The sequence below is a fragment of the Sciurus carolinensis genome, chromosome 1, assembly GCF_902686445.1.
Source record: "Sciurus carolinensis chromosome 1, mSciCar1.2, whole genome shotgun sequence".
NCBI classification, from domain to species: domain Eukaryota; kingdom Metazoa; phylum Chordata; class Mammalia; order Rodentia; family Sciuridae; genus Sciurus; species Sciurus carolinensis.
The window spans coordinates 164,456,749-164,475,406 of record NC_062213.1 but is presented as its reverse complement, the minus strand read 5'-3'; positions in this window follow the sequence as shown (position 1 = coordinate 164,475,406).

Sequence of the window (18,658 nt, the reverse complement as noted above, 5' to 3'; positions counted from 1 at the left end):
TCTACTGGTGGAGAGGATTTCCCCTTTACCTAACCCCAAGTGGGAGAAAACACTATGAAAAAAGCAGAGAGTCTTGAGCCATGCCTACTGGTACAATGGAAAGTCTTAGCTCCCCAGTCAAACATACCAAGGCTCAAATTTGAAGTCTGCCACTTACTACTTGTGGCATCCCCTAGAGCTCCACCTCCAATATGGTAGCTCCACCTCCAATAGGAGGCTATTTCGACTTAAATTAACTGAAAGTAAATAAAATTAAATAGTCAGTTTCTAAGTCCCCCAGTCATATTTTGAGTGATCAAAATGTAGTAACTAGCTACCACATTACATAGCATAGATAAAATGTTCCCATTATCTAGAAAATTCTACTTAACAGAAATGATCTTGGAAAAACTCACTTCGTCTCTCAGTCTCATTTTTCTCACATATATTTAAAGCATAGTGCTTGGCATAGAGTGAATCCTCAATATGTTCTCACTTCATTCCTCAAGGGGTATGTGCCACTTAAGGTCAGGACCTACAGGAATCATTTTTGTATGCCCAGTGCCTTCCTAGTTCAATTTCAGACTCAGAGGAGGTGCTCAGTAAACTTCTGTTGAACTACACTCCTTATTCTCCTTATTCTTTGAAATTAAGCATTAACCTGTTTTTCCAGTATACTCATTTGTTTTTCATTACTACAATGAAATACCTGAGGCAGGATAACTTTATTTTAAAAAGGAGTGTATTCACTCACAGTTCTGCAGATTTAAGAGCATAGTGCTGGCATCAGCTGAGCTCTGGTAAGGACCCTCTTGGTTGCTTTTCATCATGGCAGAAGCCTGTCTGTAAGGAAAAGATCATATCACCAAACAGGACAACAGAGGGAGAACAGGGTCTCAAGATCTTTTCTGAGGACACTTCTCTAACTGACCTAATGGCTTCTCACTAAGACCTACCTCAAAGGTTCTGCCACCTACCAACACTACCATCCTGGGGACCAATCTTTCAACATATGGACTCTGGAGGCGAGGGGACACATCCAAACTATAGCACCTACCATCACCTGAACTAGAGATAAAGAGAATAAGATTGACAATATTTGTTAGTAATACCCCCACACACATTGGGAAGATTTAGAAAGATGCAAGACCCACTATTTATGGAATGAAGAAAGGAAGGAAGAAAGGGAGGGAGGAAGGAAGGAGAAGAACAGGAGGGGAGGACAGGGGAAGGAAAGGGAAGGACGAAGACGAGTTGTCAACATTTATTCAGTGTAGGTAAGTGTGAAATGCTTTTTTGTATTACTTAATTTAATACTCATAAAAATGCTATAAAATTGCATTTATCCCCATTTTACTGGTGAAGAAATAGAGACTCAGAAATTCAGAGTCAAAATTCAAGCCCATGTCTGAATTCAAAGTTCATGCTCCCAGCTGTTGTATCACTTCAACCTCCCAATATGAAGGAATGACATTTACATCTTATCTACTCCAGCAGGTTCTTGTGGTAATAAAATGAGTTAATATATATGAACACTCACTGTAAAATCTATAACTATCCTGCAAAGTGATCATTACTATTTTGTGCTTATCACTGTTCAGCACCCCACTCTGGAGTGCCTAAATTGGAACACAAGTAGATAATTTAATCTCTCAATGCCTAACCTCAAAACCAAAACAATAGTGGTAGAATAATAATACTATGTGTGCCTCATTGGATTATTTTGAGTAGTATATAGATCACTATGTTTAAAGGGCTAAGAAGGGTTTCTGTCCCATCTTTCACTTCATGTAAATGTTAGTCACTAATATCACTATTATTACTATTCCTATTTCATGCTGAAGAAGCAGAAATAGAACTATCTTAGAACTGAAAAATATTTTGACTAGCAGTAAAAAGGCTAGTTTCCTCCACTTTATTTTTCTTCTCTAAATCCAAGTAAGTATGTTAGTCAACATTTTCATCACTAATACCTAAAGACCTGACAAGAGCAATGTAGAGGAAGAAAATTTTATTTTGGCTCATGTTTCAGAGGTTCAGCCCATGGTTGGCTGACTCCAGAGCTCTGAGCCTGAGGTGAGACAGAACATCATAGCAGAAGGACATAGAGGAGGAAAGGAGCTCAGGACATGACAACCAGGAAGCAGAGAGCTCCAGTCACCAAGGACAAAATATAAACCCCAAAGACATACCTCCAGTGACCCACCTCCTGCTGACATACCCTACCTGCCTACAGTTACCATCCAGTTAATCTGTATCAATGGGTTAATTCACTGATTAGGTTACACTTCTCATAATCTAACTGTTTCACCTCTGAACATTCTTGCATTGTCTCACAAAAAATTTTTTTAAAGTTTATTTATTTGCTTTTTATTTTTACAGGCTGCATTTTGATTCATTGTACACAAATGGGGTACATCATTTCATTTCTATGGCTGTACATGATGTAGATTCATACCATTCATGTAATTATACATGTACATAGGGTAATGATGTCTGTCTCATTCCACCATTTTTCATACCCCTCTCCCTCTCATTTCCTTCTACATAATCTAAAGTTTTTTTCATTCTTCTCTCACTTCCTACCCCTCCACCCCCATTATCTATCACCCTCCACTTATCAGGGAAAACATTTGGCCTTTGGTTTTGGGGGATTGGCTTATTTCACTTAGCATGATATTCTCCAATTCCATCCATTTATCTGCAAATGCCATAATAGTATTATTCTTTATGGCTGAATAATATTCCATTGTGTATAAATACCACAGTTTCTTTATTCATTTATCTGTTGAAGGGTGCCTAGGTTGGTTCCACAATCTAGCTATTGTGAATCAAGCTGCTATAAACATTGATGTGGCTGTATCTCTGTAATATGCTGATTTTAAGTCCTTTGGGCATAAACCAAGGAGTAGGATAGCTGGGTCAAATGACGGTTCCATTCCAAGTTTTCTGAGGAATCTCCATACTGCTTTCCAGAGTGGCTGTACCAATTTGCAACTCCATCAGCAATGTACAAGTGAGGGATGCCTCATATCCAAATGGTAACAGTAAGCAAACATGTTCTTCATTATTATTGGGTTTTTAAATCATTCATTCAGAACTCAGAGAGGACAATCTGTCTGGAACACTTCAGCATTTTTGAGACAAAGATCTTATCAGTCCCCAGTCAGGCCAGGTTGTCATATGCAGCCACCATATATATGAGCCAATGAGCCCCCTGGTGCAGCTCAGTCCTCCAGGTGGAGGACTTATAGTGTGAAACGGAGGTTCTCACAGCCCAAAGGGTAGAAAGCAAGGGCTGACAACTGGGTCAGTGTCCACTGGGCAGGCACAAGGCATGTTTTAGAAGTTTTGAATCATCTACAATAGTAACTAATTGAACAAAATTTTCCCTTCTGTGGTCTCCTGGAAGGCCCAAAGCCACTTTGTTAATAGTAAGTAAAAGAATGAGAATCGAATCCATCCTTTACTTTAGTGGTAGTTCGTATTTACGGTTTTTTATTGTCCTTGAAGGACTGACTACTGTTGGATTTCAGAGAGTCTCAGACTTCACTGGGGAAGGGGGTGGGAGTATGGAGTCAGAGGAAGCTGATTCAATTTATTACCAAACATTTGTTCGATGGTAAAGAATCATTTCCACAGATGCTGACTTCAGTGTTTGAAATGTCAAGGGCCTCAAAGGTTCAAGATCCTCACGCACTTGGAATAACACATTTCAAGAGCATTTTCTTGCTCTCTTTCTTTGAATAGACATTGAGGATATTTCCCAGTAAAACGCTGCGAACCTGGCATAAGAACTTGCCAGCAACCCTGCTTCAGGAAAGTCAGAGGGAATAAATAGTGGGAGTTCTTAGAATAGTAAGTCACTGAGCATCAGCCTCACAGGTGGGAGGGACTTAAAATGACAGATGGACATCTCCTACACCTGATGCACTCCGCTGACTGTGACTGGCGGAGGGGCAGATGAGGAGAGCGAAGGCAAGGAACTGTGAAAACCCCAAGACTTTATTTGTCATTTAAGATGATGATGTTGAGAGAGACAGCCCAGAAAAAAAAAAAAAAAAAAAAGAAAGAAAGGGGGGAAGAGGCATGCAGAAAGAGAAGAAAGAGAAGGGAGAAGGGGGAGAAAGCAGCTTAGATTGAATCCTTCTGTGGGTTCAGATCTAACAAGTGGACACTTTGAATGGATCCTTTCATTTCAGCTTCAGCAAAGCCTGTCAGGCAATTGTTATTATTCTCATTTTACAAATAAGAAAACTTGAGGTTCTGAGAGGCAAATAACCAATGTAAGATATCACAATCATTAAGTAGTAGGAGGAAACTCAAACCTTTGGCTACATCCATACTGAGTATCAGGGATATTATCACAGAGAATCCTCATAAAGCCCCACAAGGTAGATAATACCATCCCCATTTCACAAACAAGGAAACTGAGATTCAGAGAGAATCAAGGATTTGCCAGGAGAAATGTGTGGAGAGATCCTGGCTTAGGAGGCAGACAAATCCTAGATCCAAACCCCAGTTTTACTCTGTATCAAGTAAACAATGGGATAACAATGTGTGCTTTATGAGAATCCATACAGTCAAGACATGTACAGTGTCTACTCAGTAAATGGTAACTGCAAGCTAAAGGAGCCAAGAGACTTCACACACATCCCCAAGAGTGAACTCTAAGGGATCTCAGCTGACTTTAACAGTAGATAGGAACAAGGTCAGTTTTGACCAACTTGATCTTAAAAACCTGGCAAGAGAGCACAGTCTAAGGGCAGTCCTATAAGAAAACCCACGAAAACCACGCCAGACACGGGAAATCACATAAGAGGGTTTATTAAGCAAACAGAGTGTCTCCCTGCAAGGTAAGAGAGAAAATGAGAGGAAAGAGAAATGGCAAAGCGCTAAAAAGAGTGGAAAAGCAAGGAGGATAGAGAAAGCAAGTGAGTAGGAGAGAGAAAAGCATGAGAAAAGATGGCATGGTAGCTACCCTGAAGTAGTTGAATTCCCCAGGGCTAACAGGGGACCAATAACAGAGAAGGATACTCGCAAGCTGACTGATGAACCAATAGCTAGCCAGGATGTTCACTGACTGACAGTAGTTGGGAGGCAGGAAAATGGCTGCGCCGGAAAGGGTGGGGAGAGCAGCTTTCAGACTGACAAACTAGGCTGTGATGCAATGGAAAGGGCAGGGAGCAGCTTTGTATTACAAGTCCTACATAACATTTACAAGGAAAAGCAATTTAAAAAATATATATATAACTTAAGATGTATACTTGCGTCAGCCCTACCAAAAATAAGTAGGACTGGAGGCTATACAGGAAGGGTTTTTGTGTGGGAGGGCCTAATAATAATGCTGGCAAAGGACTCCAGAGTCGCAAGTTTGTCCTGAGTTAATTTGAGCCTGGTCTCATAGACCTACAAATCTTCCTAACCTCCTACATTGATAAACTTGATCTGCTTTTCACTGATATGACTATAAATTGGTGAAAAACAGATTACTGTCTTCATGGTTTTCAGAGACTGACTGAAATTTTAATTGCCTTTGTGCTAATTGTTTACAAAAAAGTAATGCTTTGCTGTCTTAACGTAACAGTGGTCTACTTTATGCTTTGAAAATAGCCCTTGCTGCTCTGTCCCTGCAACTGACTTTTTAAATGGATGTGTTTCTTTCTCTTCCTCTCTCCCTGCTCCTCCCTAATCTTTTCCCTTCCCTAAATTCAGAGGAAACAGGATTACCTTTCTTCCCCATTTCAGGCAGTTTTATCTGTCCCTGAGCACACACACACCATAGCAACGAAGTAATCCAGACTTGGGGATGGTACCAGAAGATCTCAGAAAAGACTGTCTCCCAAATTAACAAGTGAATCACAATCCAACAGAGAACACATGGAATGTAGCCTTTGAATCACCTCTTTAAAAGCCCCCTGTTCCTGCTGGGGCAAATCACAGCCTCTGGGACAGGAGTCCCCTGTGTTCCTCCTTTCCTAGCAAAGCAATCAAACTTCTTTTCTTTTTCCTTAAAAAAAAAAAATAAATAAATAAATAAAAAAGTTGGTTGCTATTTTATTATCACCCAACTCACATTCTTTTCTGAAATTAAGTGAAAAAGTTAAGGATCACCACACACTGCCTGCTGCAGAGCAAATATCCAAAAACTGTAGCTATTATTCTTATGGTTAAGTATCAGAAATGGACGCTATGTTCTTGCCCTCTCCTGACTCCACAAACGGTGAGGGGAGCCCCCAACCTACCTCCCAGGCAGCATTTCCTCCTTCGCCACGCCTAGGCTTCCCTCCAGTGCAATCCCATCACTCCCCCGTGCCCCTGGGAGCCACTGGTGTTAGACCTCGCACCACTGCCATGTCCCTGCAGTCTCAGGGCAGAATAATATCCAGTCCTTCCTCCGAGGGATGTAAGGTGGCTTAAATAATTAACTATTGTAAGGTGCTTTGAAAAGAGAGCACAAAATGCCATAAATCCCAAGAATTAATTCATAAAATCAGTGGTGGGCTGGACAATTATATATGTCATATTTGTTCAGCTGTGAGAAAGGTACAGAACTCCAGCTTGTGGAGTGTGGTCCAAATCCCTCAAGACCGAGGATTTCCTGCAACTCTAGATCATCTGTGTTCTCTAAGGCAAAGGCCATAATCCCATCTCCAAAACACAGTGTTTGGAATCGTTGTATTTTACTAATTGTTTTTAAGCCTCTCCACTCTCAGGCCTAACCTGCATGGTAACCTCCCTTGCAAAAAGCTGAGTGAGCAGCACGGAGACGTGGCATTAGCAGAGCTGTGTTGGAGTCCTAATTCTTTCACTTTCCAACTGGTTATTAAACTCCCCTTCTCCCTAGAAAAGAAAAAAGTCAATGGTAATTCTAGTCATTTAGGTTGCTGTAATGAGCTCCTGGGATAATGCACGTGTGTTCATTCACCAGAATTTACTGAATAACTTATATCCTGCCAAACTTATATTATGCAATAGGAATAAAAGCAAAAAATCCTGGTCTTCATTTTCAGAATAGTGAAGTAAACTGATGATTGCTACAAGGTGAGCTAAGATCTTGACACTCCAAGTGTGGTCCACAGATCAGCAGCAGCAGCAGTAGCATCCAGGAACTTGCTAAAAACACAGAATCTCAGCTCAACCCCAGACCTACTAACTCAGAATCTGCATATTTTACAGGCTCCTGGGGTATTCCTATGCACATGAAATATTGACATGCCCTGGGTTTGGGGTAATCTAAGAAAAGTACAGGGTGCTTGTGGGAATAAACGAGTTATAATGCAGATGTTTTCTAGATGGGTGGGGCTGCTGGCTGCTGAGGGCAGCCAGTGTTGATTGTTAGGCATTCAGTATGGTGGGAGGAACATATGCAAAAACACACACCAGCATGACACTGTCAAGAACTCTGAGGAACTCGATATTTCAACATTGTGACTTGGATTTTTTTTTAATCAATAAATGCTATAGAGAGCTAGCTGTCCTTATTCTTCAGACATAGCTCCTAAACAACATTTAAGATCCTTCCCATGCTGGTCATTTTCGTGTGCACTACATGGATGTCAGTCTGCATCTGAGCTTTAGTCTTACCTCTAACTGCTTCTGTCATGTAAACTCCAAATGAACTTACTGGCAGGGAGTTTCCAACAGTAAGGAGGTCAGATGGAAATCTATAATTTGTAGCCCTTTTCAAATGTATTTGGTGTTTGAGACAGAGAGAGAGAGAGAGAGAAAGAGAGAGAGAGAGAGAGAGGAGAGAATAGGGGTGGGGGATAGAGAGAGAGAAAGAGGAAGAAGAAGAAGAGGAGGAGGAGGGAGGAGAAGGAGGAAGGAACAGGAGCAAAGAGAAAGAAAAGAGAAGAAAATGAAAGAAAACACAATTGTTTTCAGATTAGCTTTTCCTTCATCTTGCATAAAAAGCAAGGCTGTCAAGCATAAATACTGTCCATGCCTGAGTTTCTGCTATTCTTGGGCACTTATATTATTTGGGTTTATCTCTCTTTACTCCCTTGGTCTTTCATTGACCTCAGTTTTATTATTTTTTACACAGTTTGGGGTGGCGAACAGAAATTCTGTGTATTTACACGTGCCCAGTCTCCTCCGTGTGGCTCACAAGTCTTCATGCTCTGCACTTGCCAGCCTTCCTAAGCTTACTCAAAGTTCATTGCCAGTCTGTAAATAGAAATAGTTTCCCTCCCCTGAGAATCCCCAGGTTCCAGCACCGAGTCCTTTTGGAATACTCTTCCTTCAGCCTAGAGCCTCTTGATCCTCAGAAAACTGCTCCCTTTTTGGTAGGAATAGTTGCCGTGAGTATCATCTATTTAAGATCTATTATGCATGCACATTTAGCAATTTTTATTCACCCTTTTCTGATTAGTAAAAACACAACCATATTATGGACCTAAATTTTTGTCCCAATGACCTAATGACATTTATAATTTGCAAAATAATTTCATATTGATACTCTCATTTTAACTTCTAATTACCTGGGGTTGTATGTGTCAGTTATGGTCAGTCTCACTCTTACATAGTAAATCATTGTTCAATATTTAATATTTTAGTATTAATTCATTCCGCAGATATTTAGTGAGCAGAAACTATGTCTCAGACTACAACCCGTCACTCCACTCTCTTGTAAGATCTTGGGTTTAATTAACCCTTGCCTCTCACATCCACAGGTGCTCACATGGACCTCTGCAGTCACCTCCTCCAGCCTTTGCTCCAACGTGCCCACCAGGGTCAGCCTCTACTTGAGCACTGTCAGTGGGGGAGGAACCTCATCCCACGAGGCTGTCCATTAGAATGGACTTCATCCTATTGAGCAGAGTTCTCCCTCCTGTACTGACTACTACCCACCAGTCTGCTTCCACTCTCTATTCCTTCACAGAATGTCAGTTCTCATTTCCATAAAAACTTTACACAAGCATCATTCCAGGGTCATCTGCAACTTCCTTATTTCAGAAATAAGAGTAATGAAGGGAATTGCTAATGACAAACTCACATCACTGAAATACGTGTGATAAAAACCTCCCTGTTTTCAGGCCAACATTATACCCATAAGAACATGTGTCTTCTTAATTTACCCTGATTGAGTTAATCAATAAACCAGCCAGCCACCTTGTACACTCCCTGTGTGTGCCCCAATATTTCTTAATATTTTCACTAACTTCTCTTAGCTTTCATAAGACATCAGACAAAGATTTAGGACTTTAATATGCCTTGGTAAATAGTTCCTTCCAATGAAACTGCTAAATCGTTTTACTAGTTTCTATCAAAAAACATGCCTTTTAATTGGAACATGAACTGATCATTGAACAAATACATATGTGACTCATACTACAGGTCAGGCATTACGAGGTGCTGGGGGTGTCACCAAATTGACAAAGGCACGGTCTCTGCTCTAGAGAAACCTGGAGCAATCCATTTGAGATCACGCACTAACCTAGAGGTTAGGCTTGTGGACTCAGTGTCAGATGGGCCTCGGAGAAAATCGTATCTCTCCCACTTATTACACAGTCCTAGACAAATTGCTTTATTGCAGTAAATCTCTATATCATCATTGGTAAAATGAGCTTATAAGATATAGTACTAATCTCAGTGTGTCCTAATGAGTATTGTAAGTTATAGTCATGATTACACAACCATTATAATTAAGAAATATCCTGTTAATTTAGCAAAAGATTAGTGTATATGTTCCCTGAGAAGCAACCTATTATATATGGTTGACACAGATATAAGCCATCCAGATTCCCCGAAAGGAAGGTCATGCTGACCAACTACGAAAGGTGGAATGAACGCAGTCTCCAGATGCCGGCGACACCAGGGTCAGCTTAGCTGGAAGAAGCTCGTTGCTTGTGGTTGTGCCCTTCCTTGAGACAGCTCATATCTGGAGACTAGGCAAGGTAGAGCCATTGAGCCTGGGTTAAATCAACTCCAATACTCCCTCTGCCCCATCCTGCTTCCCCACAGATGCCGATTCCTAGTAAACTCAACCTAGCTCTGCCTCCAGGGAACCCAACTTGTGACAGCTTTGACACTACATTGTCAAAGTCTGAATGCTGACTTCCATTCTCTGGGCTGTCCTGGGGTGAGTGCCCTCATGGTGTGTTGCCTTGGTTTCTTAACCTGTGAAGTGATATTTTTCTTTCTTTCGTTCTTTCTCCTTTTTTTTTTTTTTTTTTTTTTTTTTTTGGCAGTGTTGGGGATTGAACCCAGGGATTTGGGTTTGGTTCTTCACCTATAAAATGAAACAGTTATCTACCTCGTAGAGGTAGTGTAAAGATCAAACAAGTTAATCCACATTCAGTGCTTACAAGGGTGCCTGATGACCTTTAAAGATTCGGGAAGTGTTAGTTGCTATTTCCAGCACGACCAGAGCCCAGGCCCTGCACCACACCTGGGAACACATAGACCTGTTGTAGTCTTGCTCACAGGGGTTCTACTAAATAGTATGGTAGATGCATGTATCAATGACAGAGACGCTGAAGTTGTGGAGAGAACATATTATTTAAGAATCCATGATCTGAATAAAACATCCTCCTGATGCTGGGATGGGTATGAGGAAAGACAGTTGGGAACTGTTTCATAAACAAGGCGACGCTTGCGTGTAAAGATAGGGCACAAGTTTGATGTGAATTCAGGTCAGGCCATGATATCCAGCCTGCCTCATCTTCTACCCTACACAGTGGCAGACTTCAGTAATAATTCCCACAGCTGCGCTGACAGTAAATAAAGGATGTCCACTTCTGTCCTCTCTCAGTCCATCATCTTCTTAACAGAAGGCAGCATTCTAAGACCTCAGCAATTACCTTAACCCCAAGGTCAAGTGAAGCTCTACCACCAAGCTTTCCTCGAAACAGGCAAAACAAGAAGGTGTTAATTCAATTGGATTTCTGATTTTTACTCAGGAAATACAAGAGTCATTTCACCTGAACTAGTCACAAGGCTTCTATGTATCCTGAAGACTACAGGAATTTCTCTCATTCACAAGCGTTACCAGGAGGGACAGCTAAAAAATGAAAGTATGCAGTATTAGTCCCTCGGAGCTATTTTTTCTCATAAACTTTATTTATAATACAAATAAAAGGACAAGGTTTGTTACTCACGCTTATAACCCAATGAGCAGAGTGATTGTTATATTCGATTACCGTCTACTTGACTTATGTATTTTAATAAAACAGGCAATGTATGCATTTTGTTCCCAAATTCACAGATATCATGGGAACTGTAAATTACATTAAACACTAACTTGCTTTTAACATAACTGACACTGTTATATAAAAACAAATGACATATTCAACTTTTTTTGTGAACCTTGAAGAATTGAATGGGTAAGGAAAATATAAGGAAAGAAGAAAATGTGTTAATTTTATCCTCATGATAACATCCATGAAATTGAGAAATCATTCCCATTCTATATATGAGAAATTGATCCATAGAAGAGATAAGCTTCAACAAGATCATGGCCAGAACAAAAAAGTACTGTCCTAAGACAGCCACGATGCACGTAAAAAGTTTGAGTTTTAAGTTCAAAAGATCCAAGTTCAAATTGCAGGTCAACCACTCATTCGTGGGATCTTGGGCATGTTTTTGAATTTCTCTGTACCTTAGTCACTCAAGCTATAAAATGGTAGATAAAGTAGCTCCTGTCTCTCAAGTCATTGAGAGAATTAAACAAGGTGCAGTGGATATCCAGGAACAATCAGGCTGCCCTTTCTGCATCCTTACTGAGTTCCATAGTCCTCCCACTCTCTATACAAGCGTAGGGTTTCTAGGATCATAATGTCAAATTCCATCCCTCACCTGTTGGTTAGAGAGAAGAAAGGCTCAGCTTCAGATACCCTGTCCAACAAGCCTAGAGCAATAGGTCTCTCCAACCTCTCATACTCAGAATCCCTGAGTTTCTTCATTACTAACAACTTCTTTTAGGAAGGTTCTAACTCAGTCTGAGTCAAAACCTGGAGTTTCTAGAATCTAGTCAGTGTAGAAACCTTCTTGCGCATCAGCACAGAACTTCCCCCAAATCTGTTCTGTCCACCACTTGTTCCAAGGTATCAGCAAGAGGACCACTGGTATAGTCTGTGCTTCTGTGGTCTCCCGGTGTCTACCTACTGATGGGGTAAACCAAGAGGACCTGAAGTACAGTCACATCCTCAACCTCATTTTCTCTTCCATTCATTTTTATGAAGACCCTAATCATATGTTGTGGGATCAGTGTTCTACAGAACACAATTTCAGAGACATGGTCTCTATAGAAACACTTTGGATTTGCAGAAGACTTTTAGTCCACCTAGAATCTTGCTTAAACTTGAAGTTCTAGAAATCTGGAGGTTCTGGGCATTGAGCATCATTTACTCCAACACTTCCATATTACCCACAGGAAGTAGAAGATTCAGAGATGGTCAGTGACTTTCCTAAAGTCAACAAGTAAGTTGGTGGAAAATGTGAGCGCTGAACCAGTTTCCCTAGTCCATGCCACTATTGTCTGCACAATCACAGGAACTTTCTGTTTTCAGCAGAGGTCATAGGTTGTAAGAGAATTTCCCTGGTACTAACTGATTCATTTTTTCATTTACAAATATTCATTGAACACCTTCTTTGTGCAAGAAAATAGACCCACTAAGTGCTAAAGACCTAAAAGCTCTGGTGCCTTCCTTCTAGGGATTCATACTCTAATGTGAATTAAGACATATAAATATCAAACAGAGAACACAATCTGGTTCTGCTGTCAGAGTGACAGGTACGAAAAAGTAAGAAAATGGGAAGATAAAAGAAGGTTCCCAGAAGATCCCAGAGATTCTGGAAGGAAAAGAAGCACCTACCACGTGGTGAAGGCTGGGGTGGGGGTTGGAGAGGCCATCGTGGACAGTGGACGAGGCAGTACACAGGTACAGTAGCTGGGACTACATGCCACCTTGGTGGCAACTGGACACAGTGGGGGACATTTCTGATGCTCTAAATCTTGTGATCTGTCACTTCTGTTCCTGTCTTTGTTTATTCATTGATTTGTTCACTCATTCATTCATTTCACAAATACTAACTAGCATTGATTATGGATTACGGACATGTGGAATACAGCAACAGGTTCTACCCCAAAAACCAGTGCCAGACCAAATCTCTACTCATCCCCTCGCGCGCGCGCGCACACCGCACACACACGCATAGAGAGAGAGAGAGAGAGAGAGAGAGAGAGAGAGAGAGAGAGAGAGAGAGCTTTCCTTGCTCTTGGCTTAATGAGCACAGTAAAGGACAGTAACTGTCCTGGTATATGAAAGTCTCTACCAGTTAAAACTTTCTTTGGCCTGATACAATTCTCCATTGGCTTTTAAAATTACCTGCCCTCCTGGCTCCAGGTGGTTCTCACAGTTCATAACCCCCCACAGCTGCCTGCTCTTTCCTGAGAACTTTCCAGGGTAATTAACTGCCTTTCAGATGGTGCAGTGTTCCTGCTCTGTGAATGTGAACGGGGGCTCCGTTCGGAGTTCCAGGCATGCTGCCCTGTTCCGACGCCTCTCCAGAACTGCAGGAACACTGCATTAGCTCAGGCCCAACTCCTTCCTAGAAGATGTGCCTCTGAGATTTTTTTTTTTTTTTTTAAAAGCACCACCTACCTTGAGATGATACTCTTCATTTTTCTCACAAGAATTTGCTTTGGGGAGAGAAAATACGAAGTGCTAGCAGAGCACTTGAGCTTAGAAATCAGAGAAACTTGACTTTGACTCTGATAACTTATTTTACCTTTATAAGACTGCTTGCTGTATACGTAAAATGGACATTGAGAATCTACCTCATAGGGCTATTACTAGTTAAATAAGATAGCGTGGGTAAAACACCTGATAGTAGCAGGTGACTGGTGACCAGTCTAGCTCTCACATTGGCCTTCGACCCTTAGTGTGTGCTTCTTGACAAATTGTGATGGCTCAGTGTCCAAAGGTGACCAAGGATCTAATCCTCCTGGGATGAAAGATTAATCTCTGGTTTCTTTGACTACCTCCTTGAACTGGTAATGCACTAATGCACCTACAAGCTAAATGTTATACTTCTTCATGGATCAAATTATAAATGGTGTTTATATATGGAAAATTCCACATTTAATTCCTAATTTATTAATGGAGTCAGAATGGAATTTTTTTTTTTTTTAGTTATCCAATTGAAATTTCCATTTCTTGCAAATAGCCATGTGTCCCTTGGCTGGTAACTTAAACTCTTCGACTCTCAGTTTTCCCAATATAAAAATTCTGTCTGTCACTGAAATATCATGAAGAATAAATGAGATAAATGCACCTAAGGCATAATTTTTCTCAGTGCTATTTCCCTAGTAATTAAAAATAACAGAAAATAAAAACCATCCCTACCATCAGTTGGATAGAGTTCAGGAAAAACAAAAGGAAAAAAAAAAAAAACTGGAGAAAACAAACATAAAAAGTTAGCTGTAACATAAAGAAACATTCATTATGAATTTTATTACTCCAACTACTGTAAACTGTGTTGGAATCTGAGCTGCAAAGCTACCCATTAAACTGTCTGCTCTTTCCTGTTTAAACAAGGCCCCTCTTGGGCCTCACGGGCCTGAGCCTTCATGGGTCTGCATCCAGGAAGGAAGACGTTTCTAGGGTAACCGCGGAGGCCTCCTCTGGAGGCTCTCTGGGAGAGGCCAGGATCTGGTGCAAGTGACAAACCCCAGTTCCCTTGATAACATACAGAAAGGTAGCAGCCATGATGTCCAGGCGTGAGCAGAATGAGCGCATTCAGGCGTGAAATCCCTTTCAATCGGTCGTTTGTTTCCCTTGATGGAGAATTCACTTTGTGCCACTCTTGAAAAATGGCCGATCTAGGCTCTGTGATGTATAAATCATAAATGTTCCAGAAGGAAAGATATTTTTGGGATGGGAGGGGGAGTTGCTGGTATCCTGCCTTAATTGGTTTTTAGAAGGTTTGTAGGAGAGTGCAGAGAATAGCCCAGTAGCTTCATTTTATAAATTGGAAAATAGGTCATGAGGGGGCAAGGGGGGAGGGGAAGACTGGCCAGAGTCACAGGGTGGGGTGGTTGGCGTCAGAATAGCTCTTGCTGAATAAGGCTTGAATTGCATGACTGTGACTGTCACAACAGAGGTGTGAGTGCTCTCCTGGGGAGCTGGACAAGACACAGTGGGATATTAAAGAGAAATGCCTGAGGCCCCCAGCTAGAAAGAATAGATGGCGCTCTGGCTGAGAAGCAAGAGGGAAACAGTGACCACCGTTTATTTAGCAGCACAAAGCACTAAAGTCTTCATATGCATTGTCCCATTAAATCTTCATGACCACCTTATTCAGCGAGTGCCAGAATTGCCACTTTTTGTTTGTTTGTTTGTTTTTAGTTGGAGAAACAGGCTTAGAGAGGTCACTTTCCCACTTAGGTAGTTGATGGCATGGTCAGGATTCAAACTCAGGTCAGTTTGACTCCTAAATACGGTTCTTTATTGACTACTTATTTCTCTTCATAAACAAGTGCAAGAGTCTGGCATGTGGGAAGATTGGGGACAATGCTCTGGGCTGAAGAAACATCCAGACAAAGGCATGGAGATCCAGTGTAGGCCATCTCCATCTGGTACCTGTCAACTCCTAGTGAAGCCACCAATCTCCCACAGTCTTGTCTGGGAAAAAGGAAACCTTGGCATTGCTTCCAGATCCTAAGTACCTGACTCTGGTCAGAGTGGGACAACATGAGACTTACCCAATAATAAAATCCCACACACGGTTGGTGGCCTGAGTGCATCCCCTATATCATCCTGGAACCTGGGGTAGTAAAATCCATAATGAACCATTCTCTCTTTTACGACTCACTTTTACAGCCATGGATTTCTGGAGGCTCTCTAATCATTGGATGTCTCCCCATTTTGGACATACAGTGTCTAAAGAATTTCCCTCTCAACATCTTTCCATGGGGACGCTTTGACCCTCCATGCCTAGAGCCAAAATGGTTCTAGTTCCATAAACAGTCTTTCATGGAAAATCCATGGTTGAAGTGGATGGAAAAATTGCCTGCCTATCAGGAGGCTATGAAGGTCCAATCCAAACAGTGAAAAATGAGGAAGGTCATCCAGAGGTCAAGGCCAAACTGGCCACATATGGGTAGGGCTTCTCCAGAATAGAGCAGCCATAGCCGAATGCTTGCTCATGAAAGGTGAAAGAAGTGGGGAAAGGGAAAAGGAGTGGGAAAGTGAGCTTGTGAGTATAGCACTTTATATATCATGTCGTACCCTTAGTATAATTCCTCTTTGCCACTGTACAGGGAAGAAACTGAGTCTTAGATAGGTTATATTACTCACCTGAGATCATATAGAGGGCAAGTGGCCAAGCCATGATTCCTACCCAGAACACTCTGATCCCCAAACCTCCATTCTTTCCACATTGATCTAAAATTTCCAATGTAGGGGTCAGGAGGAATTTCAATTTTTGCCACCATTTCATCCTCTGTTCCTCAGAAGCCTGTTGGATTAAAAGAAAAGAGAAGCCCGTGCTTTGGCAGGCAGCATGACACAGTGACAAGTACCTGCTATTTCCCAGGTTCTGTGCTAGTTCCAGAGAATTCAGAGATTCCTTCATCCTATAGGTTCAGCCAGTGAATGTGTTCAGGTGTCATCTGTGTGCAAGGTGCTGATGCTAAAGGGATGAGCAAGAGGCAGGGACCAAGCTTCAGAAACATTCTCCCACTGCAGAGTACTATGAAGCAGCAATGTGTGCAGCCATGGTGGGTGGGATGGCTAGAGGAGAGGGGAGCTGTTGTTGCGGTTGAAGGCAGAGAAGGTGCTCCAGAAGGATAACCAGCCAAATTAAGCAAGATGGAGCAGTGGGAGACATGCTGGGGGAAACGGGAGGCAATGGTGAAGGCAAGAGGTGAAGCAGGCGTGCTTTCGGTTGTACGGCAGGAAGACACTGTGCTATGGGAACAGAGCCGAAAGGCAGCTTACCAAACCTGGGGGCAGGGAACCGGAAGTAGTGATGTTTAAGCTGGCCCCCGCAGGATGAGCAAGAACTTGACAGATGCACACAGAAGAAGCAGAACAGGCAAAGACTCAGAGGTGAGAGAGAATGTAAACATTTGGGGAAGTAGAAGCACTTGTGTGTCTTACAGAGACCAAGAGGAAAAGAAAGACCCAGACGAGGTGGAGATATCAAAGGGAGTGGCATTGGTGGTAAATAACTCTCCTGCCGAGGGACATTATTCTGGTGGCAGACCTACACAAGGACTCAGATGGGAGATATGTTCTCGTGTGGCTAATAACAAGGGGAGAGAAGTGGGAGAAGGAAAATGAGCTCATATTTATTGAGCACCCACTGTGTGCCACAGACTTCAGGTAGAACTTCATTCTACCAATGAGTAAACTGAAGATAAAGAGGTAGCAGAAGATAAAGGGATCTGGCACATTCACATCTAGTAAGCGGTGAGCAGAAGATAAAGGGATCTGGCACATTCACATCTAGTAAGCGGTGAGCAGAAGATAAAGGGATCTGGCACATTCACATCTAGTAAGCAGTGAGCCCATATTCAAACTGTTCTTTCTGGCTTCTGGAACCATGTTCTGCCTCTATTTCCAAGGACTTTCTAGGCCCACCAGAATATTTCCCAAGTGGGTAATCAAGAATTAATTAGTCAGGATTTCCATGTGTAAATGACATGAGTCTAACTTCAGTTTGATTAGTCAGAATTGACCAGTTAAGGACATGTGTAGCATCCCGGCATACCAGGAGCAGGACTCCATCCACCTGGCCCTTGGGAGCACCAGGACCCATTAAGACCCTCTGTCCTGCCCATCTATCAGCTCTTGGGCTTTGCTCTTCCTTCTCCCGTGTGGTAGAAGCATGATTACCTACGGTTCTAAAGCCTCACATCTCACAGCCTCCACCACTGCAGAAGGACCCACTCTGTTTCGAGTTTTAAATCCAAGGAAATATCTCCAATTTGGCCTCATGTGAGTCAAGTGTTTAACCCCTGCCTACTGAGGGTCAGTCTCCAGAACTCTTTGTGGGTTGAACAGCCACTCCAAAGGGTATCTACGAAATTAATAACAGTAGTCATTTATGGGAGGTTAGAAATGCCCCAGACTCTGAATTGAGGGAGCATGTGGATTCTATGATGACCTTCTGTGACTGTCACAACAGGCACCAGAGACAGTGATTACCTTTAGTTTAAAAACAAGGGAACTGAGAGTCAGAATGACCTCTTAGCTTGTCCAAGCTCTCACAGCTAGTGAGAAGTAAGGCAGGATCAAGTCCTTTTTCAATTCCAAGCCACATCTTTAGTTCCTATGTTCACTACTCCTTAGTGTCTGTGACTGGTACCCCATTCTTTGGTTTCTATGAGCACCAAAACCATGGTGGATATAACCCAGAAGTTCTGGGATCTAACTCTGCCATCATCCAGCTATGGAGACTTGGACAGGGACCCTCGTCTCTCTGGACCTCAGTTGTACCATGTGATAAATGGAAATAGGAAATCCTACTTTATCTACTTTTATGATAATGAGATTGAGACCACAAGTGATAGTGGTTAGGGAAAAAATCCCATGCAAAGCAAAGGTCATCTATTGTTATTTTATTTCTCATAATCCTAGTTGCCTTGACTTTGTAACTTTCTACTTTTAAAACACACTTGTCCTTTGAAATACGAGTATGTTTGTGAAGATCCAAAAAGCAGACAGAC